The sequence below is a fragment of the Peromyscus leucopus genome, chromosome 3 (genome assembly GCF_004664715.2).
Source record: "Peromyscus leucopus breed LL Stock chromosome 3, UCI_PerLeu_2.1, whole genome shotgun sequence".
Taxonomy (NCBI): domain Eukaryota; kingdom Metazoa; phylum Chordata; class Mammalia; order Rodentia; family Cricetidae; genus Peromyscus; species Peromyscus leucopus.
In genome coordinates, this window is record NC_051065.1 from 145,623,398 (window position 1) to 145,641,976 (window position 18,579).

Consider the following 18,579-nt stretch of genomic DNA (forward strand, 5'->3'; position numbering starts at 1 on the left):
CCATGATGGTCACTGAGCCTCGGCAGGGTAGGATGACACAGGTGTCCCATTCACGAATGACCACTCTGCAGATACTTATTCCCAAGGATATTTCTGAAAGCCTCAAAAGATCTGTAACAAGTAACGACACCAATGCAGCACCAATAACAAGCATCCCAGGAATGCTTGCTAGATTTCATCAGGTCTGCCAGGAACTACCGCATACATACTTCAAACCATTCCATAAAACAATAAAAGGGAAGAAGTGCTTCCATACTCCTTCTTGAAGCTTGGATTGCCTTCCTACCTAAAGCAGGCAAGGATCCAACTAAAACACAAAACTATAGACTAATTTCTTTGATTAACATAGATGCCAAAATCTTCAGTAAAATCCCCACAAACAGAATTGGACAACGTACTTTAAAAATCATACACCATGGCCAAGACAGTTCAACATGCGCAAATCAATAAATGAAATACAGTATTTAAGTAGAAGCAGGACAAAAAAGTTACATGATTATCTCAATAGTCACAAAAAATCCCTGACAAATCACCCCATTATCACAAAAGTCCTGAAGAAACTAACTATAGTTTACATCATTAGCTTATATAGTTACAGTTCAATAGTTAGTTTACATTGTTAGTCTATATAGCTATAGTTTAGTAGTTTACATAGAGTTTATATAGTTTAATAGTTTATGTAGCTATAGTTTATATATAACTGAAGAAACTAACAAACCTCAACACAAGGGCTGTCTCCAACAGGCTGACAGCCAACGTCATTCTGAACGAGGAAAGATGAAATCACTTCCTCTAAACTCAGGAATATGATAGAGGTATCCTATCTCTACAATCTTGGTCAATATAGTACTTGAATTCTTAGCCAGAACAATAAAGTGAGAGAAAGAAAAGAAATAGGGAAAGAACAGAATTGATCTCTGTTTGCAGACAGTATGACCCTACACTTAGAAGACCCTACAGTCCCCATTAACACTTTTAAGACCCAATTTTTTTTTAATTTCAGGAAAACAACAAGATATAAAACCAATATACAAAGATCAATACCTTTTATATACTAATAAAGAACATAGAGAGAGAGAAATCAGAAAAACAAACCCATTCATCATAGCCTCAAAAAGATCCTGTTACTTAGGGATAAATCTAACCACAGAGGCAAGAAAAGGGGAGGGGAGCTATAAAACAAACACTATAAGATACTGAAGAGAGAAATCGAAGAAGACACTAGAAGTTGTAAAGTTATTCCGAGTTCCTGACTCAGTAGAATCAGTATTTTTATAAACAGCATGCTACCGAAAGCAATCTACAAAGTCAATGAAGGCCCCATCTAAATTCCAATGACATCACAAACTTTCCCCCGCCTACCCAGCTCCAAATGCCAAAAGCTATGGACTCCCCAGGCTCTTGACCACTCTCCACAAACTTGCCCCACCTTCCCAGCTTCTGGTGCTGACAGGTAAGGGCTTCCTAGACCTCAATTGCTCAGCTCAAGCTTTCCACACCCAGCTGGCATCCAGTGCCCACAAGTAAGGGTGACACTCTGATCACGAGCCCCAAACTTTCCCCATTCGCTTGTCTCCAAGTCTTACGTCTTCTCATCCTTCCCAACCCCATCCCACTACTCTGGTCAAAGTCTCTGGCATTGTCTGTAGCTCCCATATGCCTGCTTGCCATAGCTTCCTACAGAGCTTCCCAGACTCAGTTAGGAGAAGCAATGGCCATTGTCTATCCCACTGAAGTCCGGGCGGACGGACTTCTTCCTCATCTGAGACTACCACATTTTATCCTTTGGGTTCAGTCTTGGCTATTTCAGTTCAGTGGCACCAAAGAAGAGCTCTGTCCCTTCTTGCTGAGGACAGCTCCAACCTCCACACTTCATAAAGCTACAGGTGCCTTAGGTTGAATGGAAGATTTGAAGAGAAAAATAAAATAAAGCATATGGAACTCAGGCCAGGAGAGGTCCCTGTCTAAATGACCAAACAGATATAGCCAGCTTTCAGAGCCTGCCTACACATGCCCTGAGCTCCTCCCCTCAAGCCTCTCTATTTTGATATACCTCATTCTATTCCACGATTCCCCATTCCCCACCAGAGATCTCCCATACCCATCCCTTCGTTTAATCCTTGGTTGCCTTCATGACTAAGGTTATTTACACTAAACTAATAGCACAAGGTGACATTCCCATATAGCATAAGTAAAAAAGCATTTTGAAAACATTAGTAGGTTTGTTGGGTAGTGGTCTTAGTCTGAAGGCATAATCACTAATGAGGACATTAATGGAGGGTGGCACTTGAGAGAAGAAATGCTAGGAGGCAGGGGTTCCATCTGAATCCTTCAAATCATACCAAATACACACAGAGAGATCAAAAGACAGACAGACAGACAACATGGCAGGAATCTTCCAGCTTACTGCATAGGATTAGAGGTAGAACATGCATTTAAACAGTGGCAAAGGACAGGAGCTCAAGAAAAGTTCAGGCAGGACCAGAGGCACTGCCAGGAGCAAGGTAAGAGGCTCACTGGTCAGAGACAGAACAGGAAGTGGGGTCAGCAGGTGCAGAATAGAGGGCAAAGTGAGTCATCAAGGCCCTGGAGCCTCCCCAGAGGTGGCAGGAGCAGGCTTCCCTCCCAAGGGTTCTGGGCTTCCCCTTTAGCGTCATCACTGTCTCGTCACTAACTACTGATGAGTGAAGCGTGAAACACCCTGATTTTTTAAAAGGGCAGCCTCAGCCAGATGTTCAACACCAGCACTAAGGAGGCTGAGGCAAGAAGGCTTCCACGACTCCATAGCCAGGCTGGAGATCATAGTGAGTTCCAGGCAAGCTAGACAATGAGACTTTCTCTCAAAAGTAGAAAGGACAGTCTCCATCACTGCATCTCAAGGTCACTGCTTCTGGCAAGAATAGTCAGATCCAGCACATCAGAGGAAGACAGATGAGCACCCTCATCCTCCAAGGCTAAGAACAGGGATCCGGGTAGCAAGGGCCCTAAGCATGGGTGATTCTTCTTGGGAGACTCAGAGAGACCTGAGCATTTAAAGGCCTTCACCCCAGGTCCAACATGGTTCATCTTAGGATGGTTTTTCAACTTTGTGGTGGTGTGAAAGTGTATCCATCCAATTATTCTCATTATCACTGTATCATTTAACAAATTACCTGAGATATCAACACTTTGTTATAAAGACAGCTCTGTGATAGGTGAGTTTGCCCATCTGTGTACAATGTCAGCATTCTGAACATAATTAAAGGCAAATAGAATATAGTTCTGGATGGATGGGGAGAGCTGAAACAGGGGAATCAAGTGGGAAGGGGGAGGGAATAAGCAGTAAGGGAGGGAATAGAGAGAGATAGCTAAAATTAAGGGCCATTTGAGAGGTAGTATGGAACCCTAATACAGAAGAAGCTTCCCAAAATATATACATATATGAAGAGGATCTAAACGAAATCACAAAATAATGGGGGGTGGACAGAGCCCTAACTGGCCATCTCTTGTCACCAAATGAAGCTTCCAGTAACAGAGATGGGTTACATCTAATTGAGTTGTTGGTCAAAGAGGTCCCATAGGAATCCCCAAACAACCCAGGCTCTTGCCAAGACTACAGGTTGTTCTCCACAAACTGACAGCAAGGTCCCATTGCTGAAGACAGCACCTACACAACTTATTGAACATGGAGAAGTCGAGCTGGTGCCTACACAGAACCTTCACCTCTACGTTCTAGCATCTTTGGTACAGGAAGAAGGTACTTTGCAGGCTACCAAAAGAGAAATGTGAACACCAAGCCAGCCACAAACCCTTTTGTTTACAATGCTGTCCCACCTGCAAAATATGCTAGGGCAACAGTGGCCCAAAGCTTATGGGAGTAACCAACCAATCTGATTTGACGTAAGGTCCCTCCACAAGGTGAAATCCATACCCAACACAGTTTGCATGACTGAGAACCAGAGACCCAGGGCCAAATCAAATACTACTGTTCTAAAAAATAAATGTTTTTAAAAATGAAGCAATAAAATGATTTCTACTGGCATTCTGCTATACTTATAGATCAGTGCCTTGCTCAGCCATCATCAGAGAAGCTTCCTCCTGCAGCAGATGGGAACAAATACAGAGACTCACAGCTAGTCGTTATGCAGAGAATGAGAGACTTTGGAACCCTCAGCCCTAAATGAGATGACTCTATCAAATCTCTCCCCTCAGGGCTCAGGGGACCCCAAAGAAGAGGAGGCAGAAAGAGTGTATGAACCAGAGGGGACAGAGGACACCAAGGAAACAAGGCCCTCTACATCACCATGAGCAAAGCTCATGTGAACTCACAGAGACTGAAGCAGCATGCACAGGGCCTGCATGGGTCTGCACCAGGTCCTCTGCATTTATACTGTGACTTCCAGTCTAGTGTTTCTCTGGGGTTCCTGAGTGTGCAAACCAGTCAGTCTCTGATTCTTGTGTCTTCTTTTGAGCTTTGTTGTTGTTATTGTTGTTTGTTTGTTTGTTTGTTTGTTTGTTTGTTTTCAAGGCAGGGTTTCTCTGTGTAGCCCTGGCTGTGCTGGATCTCACTCTGTAGACCAGGCTGGCCTCAAACTCACAGAGATCCACCTGGCTCTGCCTCCCGAGTGCTGGGATCAAAGGTGTGTGCCACGACCGCCCGGCTCTCTTGGGCTCTTTTCCTTCTGTTTGTTTGTCTTGTCCAACTCCTATATGATGGTTTTTGTTTTATCTTATTATATTTTATTTTGTTATATTTTATCATTATTCCTTAGAAGCCTATTTGTTTTCTGAGAGATGAGAAAGGGAGTGGATCTGGATGGGAGGGGAAAGGAGGAGGAGCTGGAAGAAGTAGAGGGAGGGGGAACCATAATTGGGATTTATTATGTAAGAAAAAAATATATTTTCAATAAAAGGAAAAATAAAGTAGTCTGGGGGAGGTGTATTAAATACATTTCCACATACAGTATTTTTCAGACTGGTTTGTGGGATGTGGTCCTATCATAAATCAGGGAACATCTCTGTCCTGGAATGGATGGAATTCCATGTCGTCTTCATCATGGTCTTTGTTGTAGTCGGAACCAGCACTTCCGCTGAGCTCTCCTCAATGAACTTGAGGCTTCAGTTTCCAGCTGGAGCCCAATTGTCTTGCTGATCACCCCACACCTTGCCCTGCAGGTCCTGAGGAGCAGAACCTCCCACAGCCTCCAATGCAACCACACTAAGCCGGTCCTGCCACACAAGAAAAGCCTTTTGCAAATCTCCTCCTTAGCCCTGCTTGCCTTATAGCTCAGACACAGATGAACAACCCCATTCCTGATGACAGTATTGCCACAGTTAGCATCTTTACCTGGTACCAGCACAGACCCTAACCTTCTGCACAGACCTCCCTGTCACTGATCTTCTGTTCCTCCCTGTTGTGATTTGAATCGAAATGTCTCCCACAGGCATCTGAGAACTTAGTTTTCAGGTGGCGGCATTATTTGGAAAGATTGGAAACTTTAAGACTTGGGGCTTTGGCTTCATTGAAAAAACATGGGTCACTTAGAGGGGGGACCTTGAGGGTTACAACCTAACCTCACTTCTAGCCTAAGTGTTCTCTCTCTCTCTTCTCCTCTCCCTCCCTCCTCCCCTCCCCTCCTCTTCCTCCCTCTCCTCCTCTTTCCTCCTCTTTCTCCTCCTCTCTCCCTTCCTCCCTCCCTCCCTTCCTTTTTTTCCTCCCTCCATCTCTCCCTCCTTCCTGATGGTGCCATGTAGCCAGCAAGAGCTCTACACCCCAACACCACAGAGTCTCCAATGAATGGACTGACCACCCACAATGCCTTCCCACCATAACGGACTGTATCCCCTCAAACCATGTGCCCAAATAAGTCTTTGCTCCGATGATGAGTTGCTTCTTGCTGGGTACATAGTCACAGCAACAGGAAAGGGAGCTAACACATGAGCTCTCCTCCTTGGCTCACGTGGCTCAGCCTGCCATTGGGAAGCAACTGGACCAAGCCATTCCCATCTGCTGGCTTTCTACTCTTGTGGGGAGGAAAAACAAGCTTTCTAATGTGTTCACATAGGGCTTTTCACGATCTGCTCCACACCTACCTGTCTGAACTGCTTCGGTTTTCTATTTATCAGTGAGGCTTTCTGCCTCATTCTCCCCCTGCCCCACTCTGTCCTATACCATACAACACCCTCCACCATGGTGTAAGCATACCTGGCCATCTCCTGGAAGGGTGGGGCTGCTACGTACAATCTTCTATATCTCTGTTCATTCATTTCCCAGAGACATTTAGCTTGCTGTGCACTGCAGGGATGTTGGGATTATAAGGCTGAACAGAATGCAGTCCTTTGCAACATGTCCTTGGTTCTCACAGGGAAGAAAGATAACCAACAAAGGAAGACCAAAGCCCTCCACTCTGTCTAGCGGTATCAGGAAAGGCCCCAGAGAACAGGACTTGTTTTTTTTTTTTTTTTCCTAAGAACTATCTCACTATAGCACAGGCTATCCTAACTCACAATTCTCCTGCCTCTACCTCCCAAAAGCTGGGGTGATAAGTATGAAACTCATCTGGAGGGGAGGCATAGGCACCTGCAGTGAGCAAGGGAGGAAAAGAGATTCCAAGAGGAAGGCAGGCAGCCCTTTGGTCCTGAGAGGCGATCCCTGGGCTCCTGGGATCAAGGACTCGTCTCTGCCTCTTCTTTCCCATCTACAGTCCTGCTGGTTGCCAGCTGTGTGAAGTCTGAAGCACAGAAAGGACCCTTTGAGATATTAAAGTAAACATTTTATCATGTCCTGGAAGGCCTTTATCATCTTTTATGTTCTTTTCAGCTTTCCCAATACTTTCTCCTGCTTGGTCATGCTCATGTGTATGCTTGCATTCTCTCTCTCTCTCTCTCTCTCTCTCTCTCTCTCTCTGTGTGTGTGTGTGTGTGTGTGTGTGTGTGTGTGTGTGTGTGTTCTGAATGAAATTCCTGCAGCTCCCATGGGATGACCTGCTTTTCCTCTTCTTTGGTCTTTGGTATTGTCTTTCTTTGATTCTGAACATCTCTCTCCAGCTCCATAACCATTGCCAGACCCCACTGTTAATATTCAAGGTCATAATTTATATGAATACAATATGATTTTAAGCAGAGGAGTAACCTAACATAATTAGAATTACATTCTAAAGACCACACTGGCTCTAGTGAGGATAAATGGGGTGTCTGTGGAAGAATGGATGGGAGATGGGGATGGATAGACAGAGGGCTCCTCAGGGCCTTACTGCTACAAATGACCTTCATGAATGGAGGGACCTTTTGTTGCATGGGTCACAGTGTTACTATAAAATCTTCATTGTCTTGGGACTTAGCAAGCGACTGAGCGTTCTCTTTCCTAATGCCTCCATCAGACATAAACACTGATAGGCTGTTAAATTTCCAGATATCTGCTGGAACAGATACCTGAGCTACGTCAACTGAGGAAGAGGAAGAGTTTCTTTGGGATCATGGAGGTTTCAGGCCATGGGAGGTTGTCTCTGTTGCTTTGGGACATATAGGAAGACAGCCCGGGATGGTACAAGTTTTTGGTGATGGAAGCTATGTCTGCCTCATAGGAGCCTGGAAGCCATAAAAGTGGAGACACTGGGGTTCTTATATCCCTTTCAAACACATGGCCCCAAATACCTAACCGCATCCCATTAGCCACTGCCTTCCGGAACCTCCTGCCACTTCTGAAGTTGCCCCATATCCACATAGGATGGCAAGCAGAGGGCCAAACCTTCAACACATGGGTCTTTGAGGGACACAGAAGTTCCAAACTGTAGCAATTCCTCATTAGCCAAACCCATTCCAAACCTGATCTCCCTGGCAGGGTCAGGCATCTTGTTTGTATCAACTCAATTAACCTTTTGATAATCCTATGAAGAACATGCTATTTGTGTCATATACTCAATGACAAAATCACAATTTAGAACCCAGACAGGTGGCCCAAATGAACTTACTCATTGGTAGCCCATCCTACACTGTGGTTTGGAGCATGACTGATCAAATTAAAGTGTACATGCCCTCCTTTGTCTACTGTGAGGAAACAGCCTGTCTACAAAATAATTGGTCAAAACTGTTCTACTAGCTCATTAATTAAGCCTGTTTTGAAAGAGCCTATCTACAACATAATTGGTCAAAACTGTTCTATTAGCTTATTAATTAGGTCTGTTTTGCAACAAATTCACTGACTCTGCTTGACATGAAAGAACATGATGATGCATCATGAAGAATGAGCAAATGTCACTTCCCCCATCCTGCCATACACGCGCGCGCGCGCGCGCGCGCGCGCGCGCACACACACACACACACACACCATTTTGGTTGACCTCATCTCTTTGGTGAGTTCCCTCAATGTCCCTCATGCCCCTCCACCACCCACAAACATCTCCCATATCTGACCACCTCTTTCTCCTGAATGTATCTACAACTTCCCCTAACATACTGAAGATGAATATTCAGAACTAGAGATCGGGGCCTGAACATTAAATTTGGGATGGATTTGTATTTCACTGATGACCAATGATACTGCCCATTTCTTCACAGAATGTTGGTCACTCATGTATCTTCTTTGGAGACATACAGATTCTTTGCTCACTTAAAATTTAGATGACTGTCTTTTTGTTGTGTAATTGTAAGAAATATTTACATATTCTGGAAACAAGCTCCCTATCTGGTCCATGACTTGCAAATATTTATTCCATTGTATGGGTTGTCTTTTCACTACTTGATGGCAAGGCATTATTTGGTTTTTGTATGCAGAATATGTGTGAGAGAGAAAGAACAAGAGTAAAAATGAGAGTGAGAGACAGATAGGGGAAGAGAGGGAGAGAGAACAGAATGGGTGCATGCATGCCATGGGGTACTGTGGAGGTCAGAGGACATCCTTGGGTGTCCATCTCACCTTCTACTTTGTTTGAGACATAGTCTCCATTATTGTTTATGGCTGCACACCAAGGTAGCCAATCTGCAAGCATCCAAGGATTCTCTTTTCATCTTCCCATCATGGCACACTGGGATCACAGACACTTACATAACCATGTCCAGTAGTTTTTCATGTAAATTCTAGGAATCTAAACTCAGTCATCAGGCTTGTAAATCAAGCACTTCCCCCACTGAGCTCATTTTCTCAAATTTTCAGCATTTTATCCACCCATTCACAGTGTGTCTACTATGTGCCAGGTGCCCAATATCTAACCCCCGCCCCGTCTTTGAGGGGTTCTCCCTGTTTATACTGTGTAAAAGTGTAAAAAGGGTTGTTAAATTTATCATGCTGGGAGAATTTGGGGATGGTATTATTGGACAAGACTGAAATATAGGCATTTGAGATGAGTAGTACATCAGGGAACTATCCATATTGATGGCAAAACTATCCATGTAAGATATATAGTCTCCTCAGCTAACTGGTACATAGCAAACCCACTAAAAATAAAGCAATGTGGAAAGTATAACAAGGTTCACTTCTTGCAAGAGTAACAGCCCAGGGTTGGTAACAAGGGTGGTGGGTGACTCTTTTCCAGGGAATTTTCCAGGGAGCCTGGATGAGGGAGGCCAGCTGATTTCCACATGATGAAGAGTTGCTGAAGGGAAGGAGCGTGGAGGAGCTGGCCAGGAAGGGGTCTATGGGCCAGACCCAGAAGTAGTGAGCATCACCCTTCATGGTCTGCTGCCTAGAGCTCAGTCTTTTTTTTTTTTTTTTTTTGGTTTTTCGAGACAGGGTTTCTCTGTGTAGCTTTGCGCCTTTCCTGGAACTCGCTTGGTAGCCCAGGCTGGCCTCGAACTCACAGAGATCCGCCTGGCTCTGCCTCCCGAGTGCTGGGATTAAAGGTGTGTGCCACCACCGCCCGGCTAGAGCTCAGTCTTGTGACCACATCTAACTGCAAGGGAGACTGGGAAATGCAGCCTAGCCCCATGTTCAGGAAGAAGGGAACATGGAACATGGACTCAGATAAGCAGCGGCACTCTTATAACAGGGGCCTACAAGAAAGGGCAAGTTTGGTGTGGCATGGTCACACTTAGGGTACTATATTCAAATTACAGATTTATACATTTGTCTCCCAAGGTAAGGTATGAGATGTTCAGATTTCAGCACTCAGGACAAAGTAGGGTATATAGTAAGTTCTTATTAAAAAGTCCATGAATGGTTGTAATTTTTGGATCAAGAATGGTAATGCGTCACAGGCTTGTCCTCAGGGTGACAAAAATAGGGCCTAGTAAGAGGTCTTTAAGACACTGGGGGCATGCCCTTGAAGGGGAGTGTAGAACCTCAGCCCCCCTCCTCTTCCCTTTTTGCTTCCCAGCCATGAGCTAAGTGTCTTCACTCTCCCATGTCTGCAATGGGTTGCCTCAACACAGGCCCAACGCAATTTGGCCAACTGATCATGAGCAGAGCCTCTGAAACTGTGAACCAGAATAAGTTTTTCCTCTTTATAATTTGATTCTCTCTGCTCTTTTGTTATAGTAACAGGAAACTGACTAATGCAAACAGTGGGCTCTGAGGCAGCAACTGGTCAACTGGTTCTGTTGCTTCTTGAGACCCACATGGAACGTCATGCATCTATGCTGCCAATATAGAGGAGGGTGCTTGCTTCCCTCTTTACAACGGCAGGTGGCCATGCATCCAGATCATACAGCAAGTATACCAAGTCATCCGGGCACAAATTACCTATGTTTTGTGACATCTAGCATCTGGATTTCTTTGGTGTATAGAACCCATTTCTAAGCACTATGACCAAGTCTCTGATGTATGTTCCATAAGTTAAGGGGCAAAACTGAAGCTCTGCAGGTAAAAGGGCCTAATGTCTGTTGTGGCACACACCACTTCTCTAGTCCTGGAGTCAAACATGCTCATGGTTTGCCAGGTGTGATGGCTTTTCCTTCATCTCTAGTGACAGGCTTCTCTGGCTCCGGGATTCATGTAAAACCATGTGGCACACTACCTGTAAGAATGACTATACTACAAAATGTGAATAATGACAAATATTTCTGAGTTAGCACAGAAACTGGCACCACTATAAATTGCTAGCAAGAACATACCATAGCACAGCGGCTTTAGAAAATGCTTTGAGATTCCTTGAAAAAAGTAAAGCAGAATTGTCATGTGACCTGGTGATTCTTCTCCCAAGTATATACTCCAAAGGAGGAAAAACTAACTTTGTGCTTGATAGGTGAAAGAAGCATCACTCACAGTGTTCAGGAAGTAGAAACCCAAATGTCCATCAGCTGACAAATGGAGTAACAAAATGTATTACATGCTTACAAGGGGATATTGTTGAGCCATAAGAAAGAACTGAGTATTGATTCATGCCAGGAGATAGCTGCACCTTAAAAGCATTGCACTAAGTGAAAGAATCCAGACACTTCAAACGCCATAGAGCATAAAGTTCCATTTATGGTAAATATCCAGGATAAGCAAATTTATAGCATAAAATTAGATTGCTGCTTTCCAGGGAACAGAGGGAAGTGGGGAAAGGTGTGTGATTGTAGCAGAGCATGAAGTCTCCTTTAAAATGATAAAACATTCTAAATTAGATTTGGGAGTGAATTATGCAACTCTATGAATATATTAAAACAAACCCATTGGATAGATAGGTTTTATGGTATAAAATTATATACGAATACAGCTGTTATTTTTTTCAAATAGAGTTCCTAGAACTGAAAATTACAATGACTAACAAGAAAAATATACAAGATGAGCTTAACTGAAGAATATAGAAAAATGTTCAGCAAAGTTTAAAAAAAAAAAAAAACAGATCAGTGAAGGTAATCTGGAGAGCAGAGGACTCAGGTGGGAAAGTGTTTGCCAAGCCTCAGGGACTCCTGGGACAGCATCCCAAAGCCCAGCACACGTGTGGTTAGAGTTCCAGAAGGAGGAGAGAAACAAAAGGGGACACAAAAAATGCTACAGAACGACTGACTGAGTCACCAGCGTGTGGACAAAATACAGTGACTTCTAGCTCTCAGAATTCCAGCAAACTCAACTTCTCAAAAAAGTCCAAAGAAGACCACAACTACATGCATCACAGTCAAATGACTAGAAAAGTGGGAACAAAGGCTTATGTAATCCACCAGGCTAGAAAGAGGCTCCACCTGGTTAAAAACTAAGCTAGGAACTAAGACCAGCTTCTCCTCCAAATGCTGGAGATCACTCAGGGAAGAGTCTGAACGAAGAAAAGCCCACCTGTATTGTACAACCAAGAGAAACAGAGGATGAAAGGAAGACGTATTCCTGCAAAGCACAAGCTGCAAGAGACTGTCACTGGGAGAATGACACCCCAGGAGGCACTAAGGATGGTCTGCGGCTGAGAGGAGAGGTCAACAGGTGGAAACCCGGATGAGAACAATCTGCTGGGTGTGGTGGCACAAGCTGGGTGTGGTGGCACGGGCTGGTAATCCCTGCACTGGTAGGGTTGATGTAAGACCATGGAAGTTTGATGCCAGCCTGGGCTACACAGAGCTTCTACAGCGAGACACTATCTCAAACAAGGGAACAAACCAATAAGCAAACAAATAAACGGATCCTGAGAGAGGTATCACAAAAGACACTGAGTGAGAGCCACTGGTCTACGTGGCATATTAAATGGTTTCCTATAAGTTGTACTTCCTCTCCCATGGGAGATTTAGCCAATTAATCCATTATCATATAAACCCAGTGGCTTGCAGTCAGCCATCTTAAAAAATGTAACAGAGAGGAGCTGGAGAAATGGTTCAGCAGTTAAGAGCACTGGCTGCTCTTCCAGAGGACCTAGGTTCAATTCCCAGCACCACATGACCATCTGTAACTCCAGTTCAAGAGGATCTGACAACCCCCGGCCTCCAGACTCCAGGCATGCACATGGTGCACAGACATACATGCAGATAAAACATCTACACATATAAATAAAATAAATTTTATATGTAACAGAGAAGACAGGCCCACATGAGACTAAAACAGAAACATCTATTTTAAATGATCAGAAGCCACCCAATAAATATCCATGGATAAATAATACTCTTTAAAACCTACTAATGGGTGTTAGGGATTTGGCTCAGCAAATGGAGCTTAGCAGGTGCAAGGCCCTGGGTTTGGTTCCCAGCACTGAAAATTAAAATAAAATCTATTACTAAAGCTACAGCTCTTTATGCTGGGCACATCTTACATAAGGATCGCTAAGAACTGTTTTGAGGAAGACTCTTGCTATGCTCTCTACATTGGCCTGGAATTCATGGTTCCCTTGCCTCAGCCTCCTGAGTGCTGGGATTACTGGCATGTGCCATCACACCCAGCTTAGAACATCTGTTTTAAAATTTAATGATGGTGAGCTAGTCTCCTTTTATAGACAGTGAGAGCCATGTGACTTACTTCCTTTTCTGACCTGTCAGAAAGTTCATAAATTTTTCTCAATGACAGTAGCTATTCTTAGTCTAGCTAAGTGCATACCCCTATCCTGCTTGGGCTTGAGCCCTTTAAATAAACTGCCCACGATGATTCCAGGTTGGAAGTGGTGTCGGGGTGCACAGCCTCCCCTGCAGTATGACCACAACATTTAACTAACCCCCTTGCAAAATCAATGCCTCCTTTAGCAGCCCCAGTTTTGTCCACATTTCCCATTCTCAATTACTAGTGTCCACACTTCCTCCTAACGACTTCTTTTAAATAGAACAAAAGCAATAAGGTGAGTTGGTAGGGAAATATGCGGTCCAAGATCAGATCCAAGTTTTCATTGTGGCTTCATCCTTCAACGACAGAGGTTGGTGAGCACGTGATCACAGCCAGGGCCCTTAGCTTCTCTGAACATCAGGTTTGCCTTCCCTGAAGTAAGCTGAGTAGTGACTCCCAGAGTTACTGTGCCAATCATCTGCTATGTCAGGTACATGGAGATACTTGATAAAGAGCAGTCTTGCTTTTCCTCTGGATCCTGAGAGCATTTGGCCTGAGCTGTAGGACACAGAGTCAAACTCACTTCTTACCAGTCACCTACTGATCACGCTGTTCCAGCCACTGGCCACCCTATTACTTTCATGACATGGGACCTATATTTCCTTTGCTTTAAACCATTCTCTAGGTATCTCTGTGGCTTCTTTTTTATGCACTGTCTGTTCAAGCTCACCCCCTTCCTTAACCACCTGGCCACAAATAAATTGACAGAGATTGGTGCTACTCTGTACCCCCCCTTCCCACCAACCCCAGTCTCTAGCTGTCAGATGCATGGTCTCCATGTATTCTAGAAACACCATGCACAGACTGGGATAGGCTTAATTCATCCAGCAGAAACGAGCCACTGAATAGAAGGACAAAAACAACAACAACAACAAAAAAAAAAAACCAATAATCAGATCCTCAGAAAATAAGAATAGAGATGCTTCCTTGGGGCCCAAATGCCTCCTTTCTTCTAATTCTACCCCACAACACCAGACAAAGAGAAAGTACACATAGAAACTAAAGCTGAACCTGGGTTAATGTCTGGAGCCCATCCCCAACCCTCAGAAACCTCTTCAATCGGTGGCTAGCATAACAGTGCTAGGGCACATAGAGGCATGTCAGAGGACAGAGGGGCTGCTAGACAGAACCTTCCCACGGCGTCAGATCCCAGCACAGCAGCATGGCAAGACAGTAACAGAATCACACAGGCCTACTGCTGGAGCAGGGTGACAGTGACAGCAAGCTTCCTTGAGATTTGGTGTCAGGTTGCAAAATTCAGACAGGTAAAGGGATCAAAGAGTGTCACTGTCATCTTAAAAAAGCTGTTTTTCCCATCCTGCCATACACACACACACACACACACACACACACACACACACACACACACCCTGCCAAAGATCCTCTTGTCCCACTGGCCTTTGGACTGAGATCTAACCTTGCTCAGTGGGACCTCCTGCCTGGGTCAGGGCCCACAGACTCCCTGGGAATACCTGTTCACAAAGGGACTAACACTTGCCTTCCAGTCCCTTCTCCCTGCTCCTGCCAAAGCCATAGGCGCCTCCCACTCCAGCACCAACCCCGCAGATCCCATTCCAGGCAAAGACAAGCTCCCAACCACATCTGTCTGTTGATTCAGATTTGGAGGGGGTGCAGTCAAATAATAGCCTTGTCCCGGGAACTCCACCTCAGTCAGCTTCTCTTCTAAGAAACACCTGTGGGAATGTCATACATTCCTGTGCCTGCCTGCAGCCAGGTAAAATGACTCATGCCAGGGCCCTTCCTAAGGATGGTTTGGGAGAAGAGGCTTTCTGAAACCAGAAGGCCACTTTGGGAGGCTGTGTCCTCAGCAGACTGTCGTGTCAACCTGGATCCTGGCTTACTTACCCCCAGACTGGACCACGTACAGAGACTAGCAAAGAGAGGCAAATAACAGGTAGAACTGGTGACCAGCCCCTGAGAGGGGCCCTAGTCTTCTGTCACTTGTGCCCTCCTTGATAAAATGTGTAAAGAAACATAAAAAGTTTGGGGAATTACCTGGGCACCCTCACCTTCCCCTCCACAGAGGAAAAGGGGTCAGCTTGTCACACCACCCTTTCCAGAGTCACCTGAAGTCACTCATTCCAAAGGACAGGTGTTAGAATGCCTTCTCCTCCACATCTTCCCTCAACTTTGTGAGCTGCTGAGAACCAGGGTCCTGGGCAGGGGAAACTTACCTCGCAGCCCAGGGGCCGCCATAGTGCGAGCTCCAGAACGCCAAGCCCCAACTGGTGGCCCTTGGCCGTATGCACTAGCCTCTAGACAGGCTTACGCGGCTGCTGCGGAGTTAATTCCATCGCGGCTCAGCTCAGTCTGGACGCGCCTGCCCCTCCCCTGCGGCGGCTGCCACCTCCTCCAATCCATCCCTCTCCCTTGACAGTCCCCCGTGCTCCTCCTGCGCTGAGAGCTAGCCTAACATCCAGAAAGGATCCCAAGCTCAGGTGCAGCCCGGTGACACGCTGGAGTCATGGGCTGCGGGCCAGGGAGTAAATGCTGCTGGCGCGCTCCTCCACCCGGAGCCTGAGCAAGCGCCACACGGCCGGCTGGCTCGCCTGTGATAATTCAGCCGGATTATCTCATGAACCGTCTGGCTGATTAGTTTCCAGTCCTGCCAGCGAAGCCTCCTTCCTGTGGCCCCAAGGGTCACCCCTCTCCAGGCTACAGCCCTGAGGAGTAGTAGTATGGACTCAAACAGCACAATGGGGCCCCTTCACATACTCTACCCCATCACCAGCTGTCTGGAGTAAAGCAAGAAAAAGCCAGCCGCACGCCTGGGATAGAGGACAGGTGCAGGCACACAGGAACGCAGGGCAGAGAGGAGAGGGCGTGGATTTACTCGAGTTTCCCTAGGAGACTCTAGGACAGTTAAGGGGGGCAAAAGTTAAGCTGTGGGACAAGAGTAATGTAATTTCCCTAGAGTGGTTTAGGGACCTGACCATGGACAGAGAGGTGAAGAGGCCTCCAAAGGGCCATTCTCAGTGATGTGAGCTACATTCCAAGATGCCACAAGCAAACTGTGCTCCTCAATACCACAACCCCCCCAATGGAAAAGCATTGTCACCATCACGTACGCTATAACGTGCTGTGATCACTGACTCTGAGAGACATCTGTACCCTCTTCTACAGAAGACGGTGGCAAAACACAGAAGACAGAAGGCATCATGGTCCAACCTCGAGGCTTCATTCTATAAACTTCTGGTAATAATATTTATCTAAAACTCTGGCTTCTTCAGGAGTCTCTCAAGTGCTTCGCGTTATCCCCTGGGTTCATACTTCACTCCCAATCTTCATTCTATGATGACTTCCATACATCTTTTCACACATGAAGAGGCTAGCCTGCATGTCGCAAGTCCCAAAGCAGGCAGCCTGCTCCATCTCCCTGCTCAGAACCCTCCACAGTTCAGCTTCTCTCTCTCTTCTTTCCCTTCACGATCTCCTACCTTCACAGTGCTCTCTTCCTGCTTCCAGGGATGCTCATTTCCATCCCTAAATGAATAAAGGGGACCCACCTACCATTGCTCCTTATCCATCTTTTAGCTGTCCTCCCCAAGGAGTTCTTCCATGACATTCCTCTAAAACCTGCTTGGGAACCATCCTGGTTACTCTTCTATTGCTGTGATTAAACACTCAAAAGCAGTTAGGGGAAGAAAGGGTTAATGGGGCATAAACTTCCAGGTCATAGTCCGTCATTGAGAAGAGTCAGGGCAGAACTGAAGGCAGGAACCTGGACACGGGAATCATGGAGAAATGTTGCTTACTGGCTCTCTCCAGTTCACTCCAGTTCTGCAAAGTCCCACCTGCTAGGGCTGGTGTTTCCCACAGTGGGCTGGGCCTTCTGACAGCAATCATCAATCCAGACAATCCCTAGCAGACATATCCACTAGCCAATCTAACCAGGGCAATCCCTCACTTGAGGGTCCCTCAGATGACTCTAGGCTCTGTCAAGCTGACAGCTGAAGCTCACTAAGAAAGGATTCTATCTCTTTTGATCTAAGAGTGACCACAGCAAAAGGGTTCCTACCATGAAGGGCAGACTCTCCCTTTGGAAACCTGTAGGTACAGGACATAGATGTGCACATAGACACACTTGTGCATTACACCCATGCACTGGTTAGGATTTGTCAACTTGACACAAGCTAGAGTCATCTGGGAAGAGGGAACCTTAACTGAGGGATTGTCTCCATGACATTGCCTTTACAAGAATCTTTGGAAGCTGGCCCTTGGAGGTGTGGGTGAGAGAGAACTGGCCCCACCCATTACCTGGGCAGCATGAGAGAGCTGACTCCAGTGGCATGGGCACAGGAGAGTTGGTGGGCTGACCAACTCAGCTACCACCCAGGTCCAGATCCAGGGCTTTTGAGTTGGTCCACCCCAACATCTACCCCATCTATGACCTGCTGGAGCACATGGAGGGACTGGTCCTTCAGAACCATAGCCACAGGATCTCCATGACTCAGGACAACAGCAGGATCTCCTAAAGGAGTCTCTGTGAAGATCCAGTATTGACAGTATAGCCGAACCATTGAACCAGACCAATGACTCATTGCAATGAACTTTTGCAAGTAAAGCCATTTGGGCAAAAGGGTAGACTGTGTGACACACCACAGCTCCCAATGCCACTATGACAAACAAATATGTGATGGAGAGGCTGGAAAGATGGAGGAGAGAAATGGTACCTGTGCAGCAGAACTGGAGATGTGACAGCTATGATGGGTATGAGAGAAGGCTGTGGTTGTCAGAGGAGCAAGTTGTTGCCCAGAAGGGTTAGCAAGATTTTTTTTTTAATCTTAATTTTTTTCTTTTGGGGGGTAGGTTACAAAAGGTGGAGGGCAGATACGGAAGGACTTGGAAATGAGTAGGACTTGGGTGCATGATGTGAATTTCACAAAGAACCAATAAAAATATGTAAAAAGAAAAGAAAAATCTTCAAAGCATTTTCTTAATAAGGATGAGGGAGGGTACAGCCCACTGTGGGCAGTGCCAATCTTGGGCAGGTGGTCCTGGGTTCTATAAGAAAGGCAGGCTGAGCAAGCCATGATGAGCAAGCCATGATAAGTAAGCCATGGTGAGCAAGCCATGATGAGCAAGCCATGATGAGCAAGCCAGTGAGCAGCTCCCCTCCATGGCCTCTGCATCGGCTCCTGCCTCCAGGT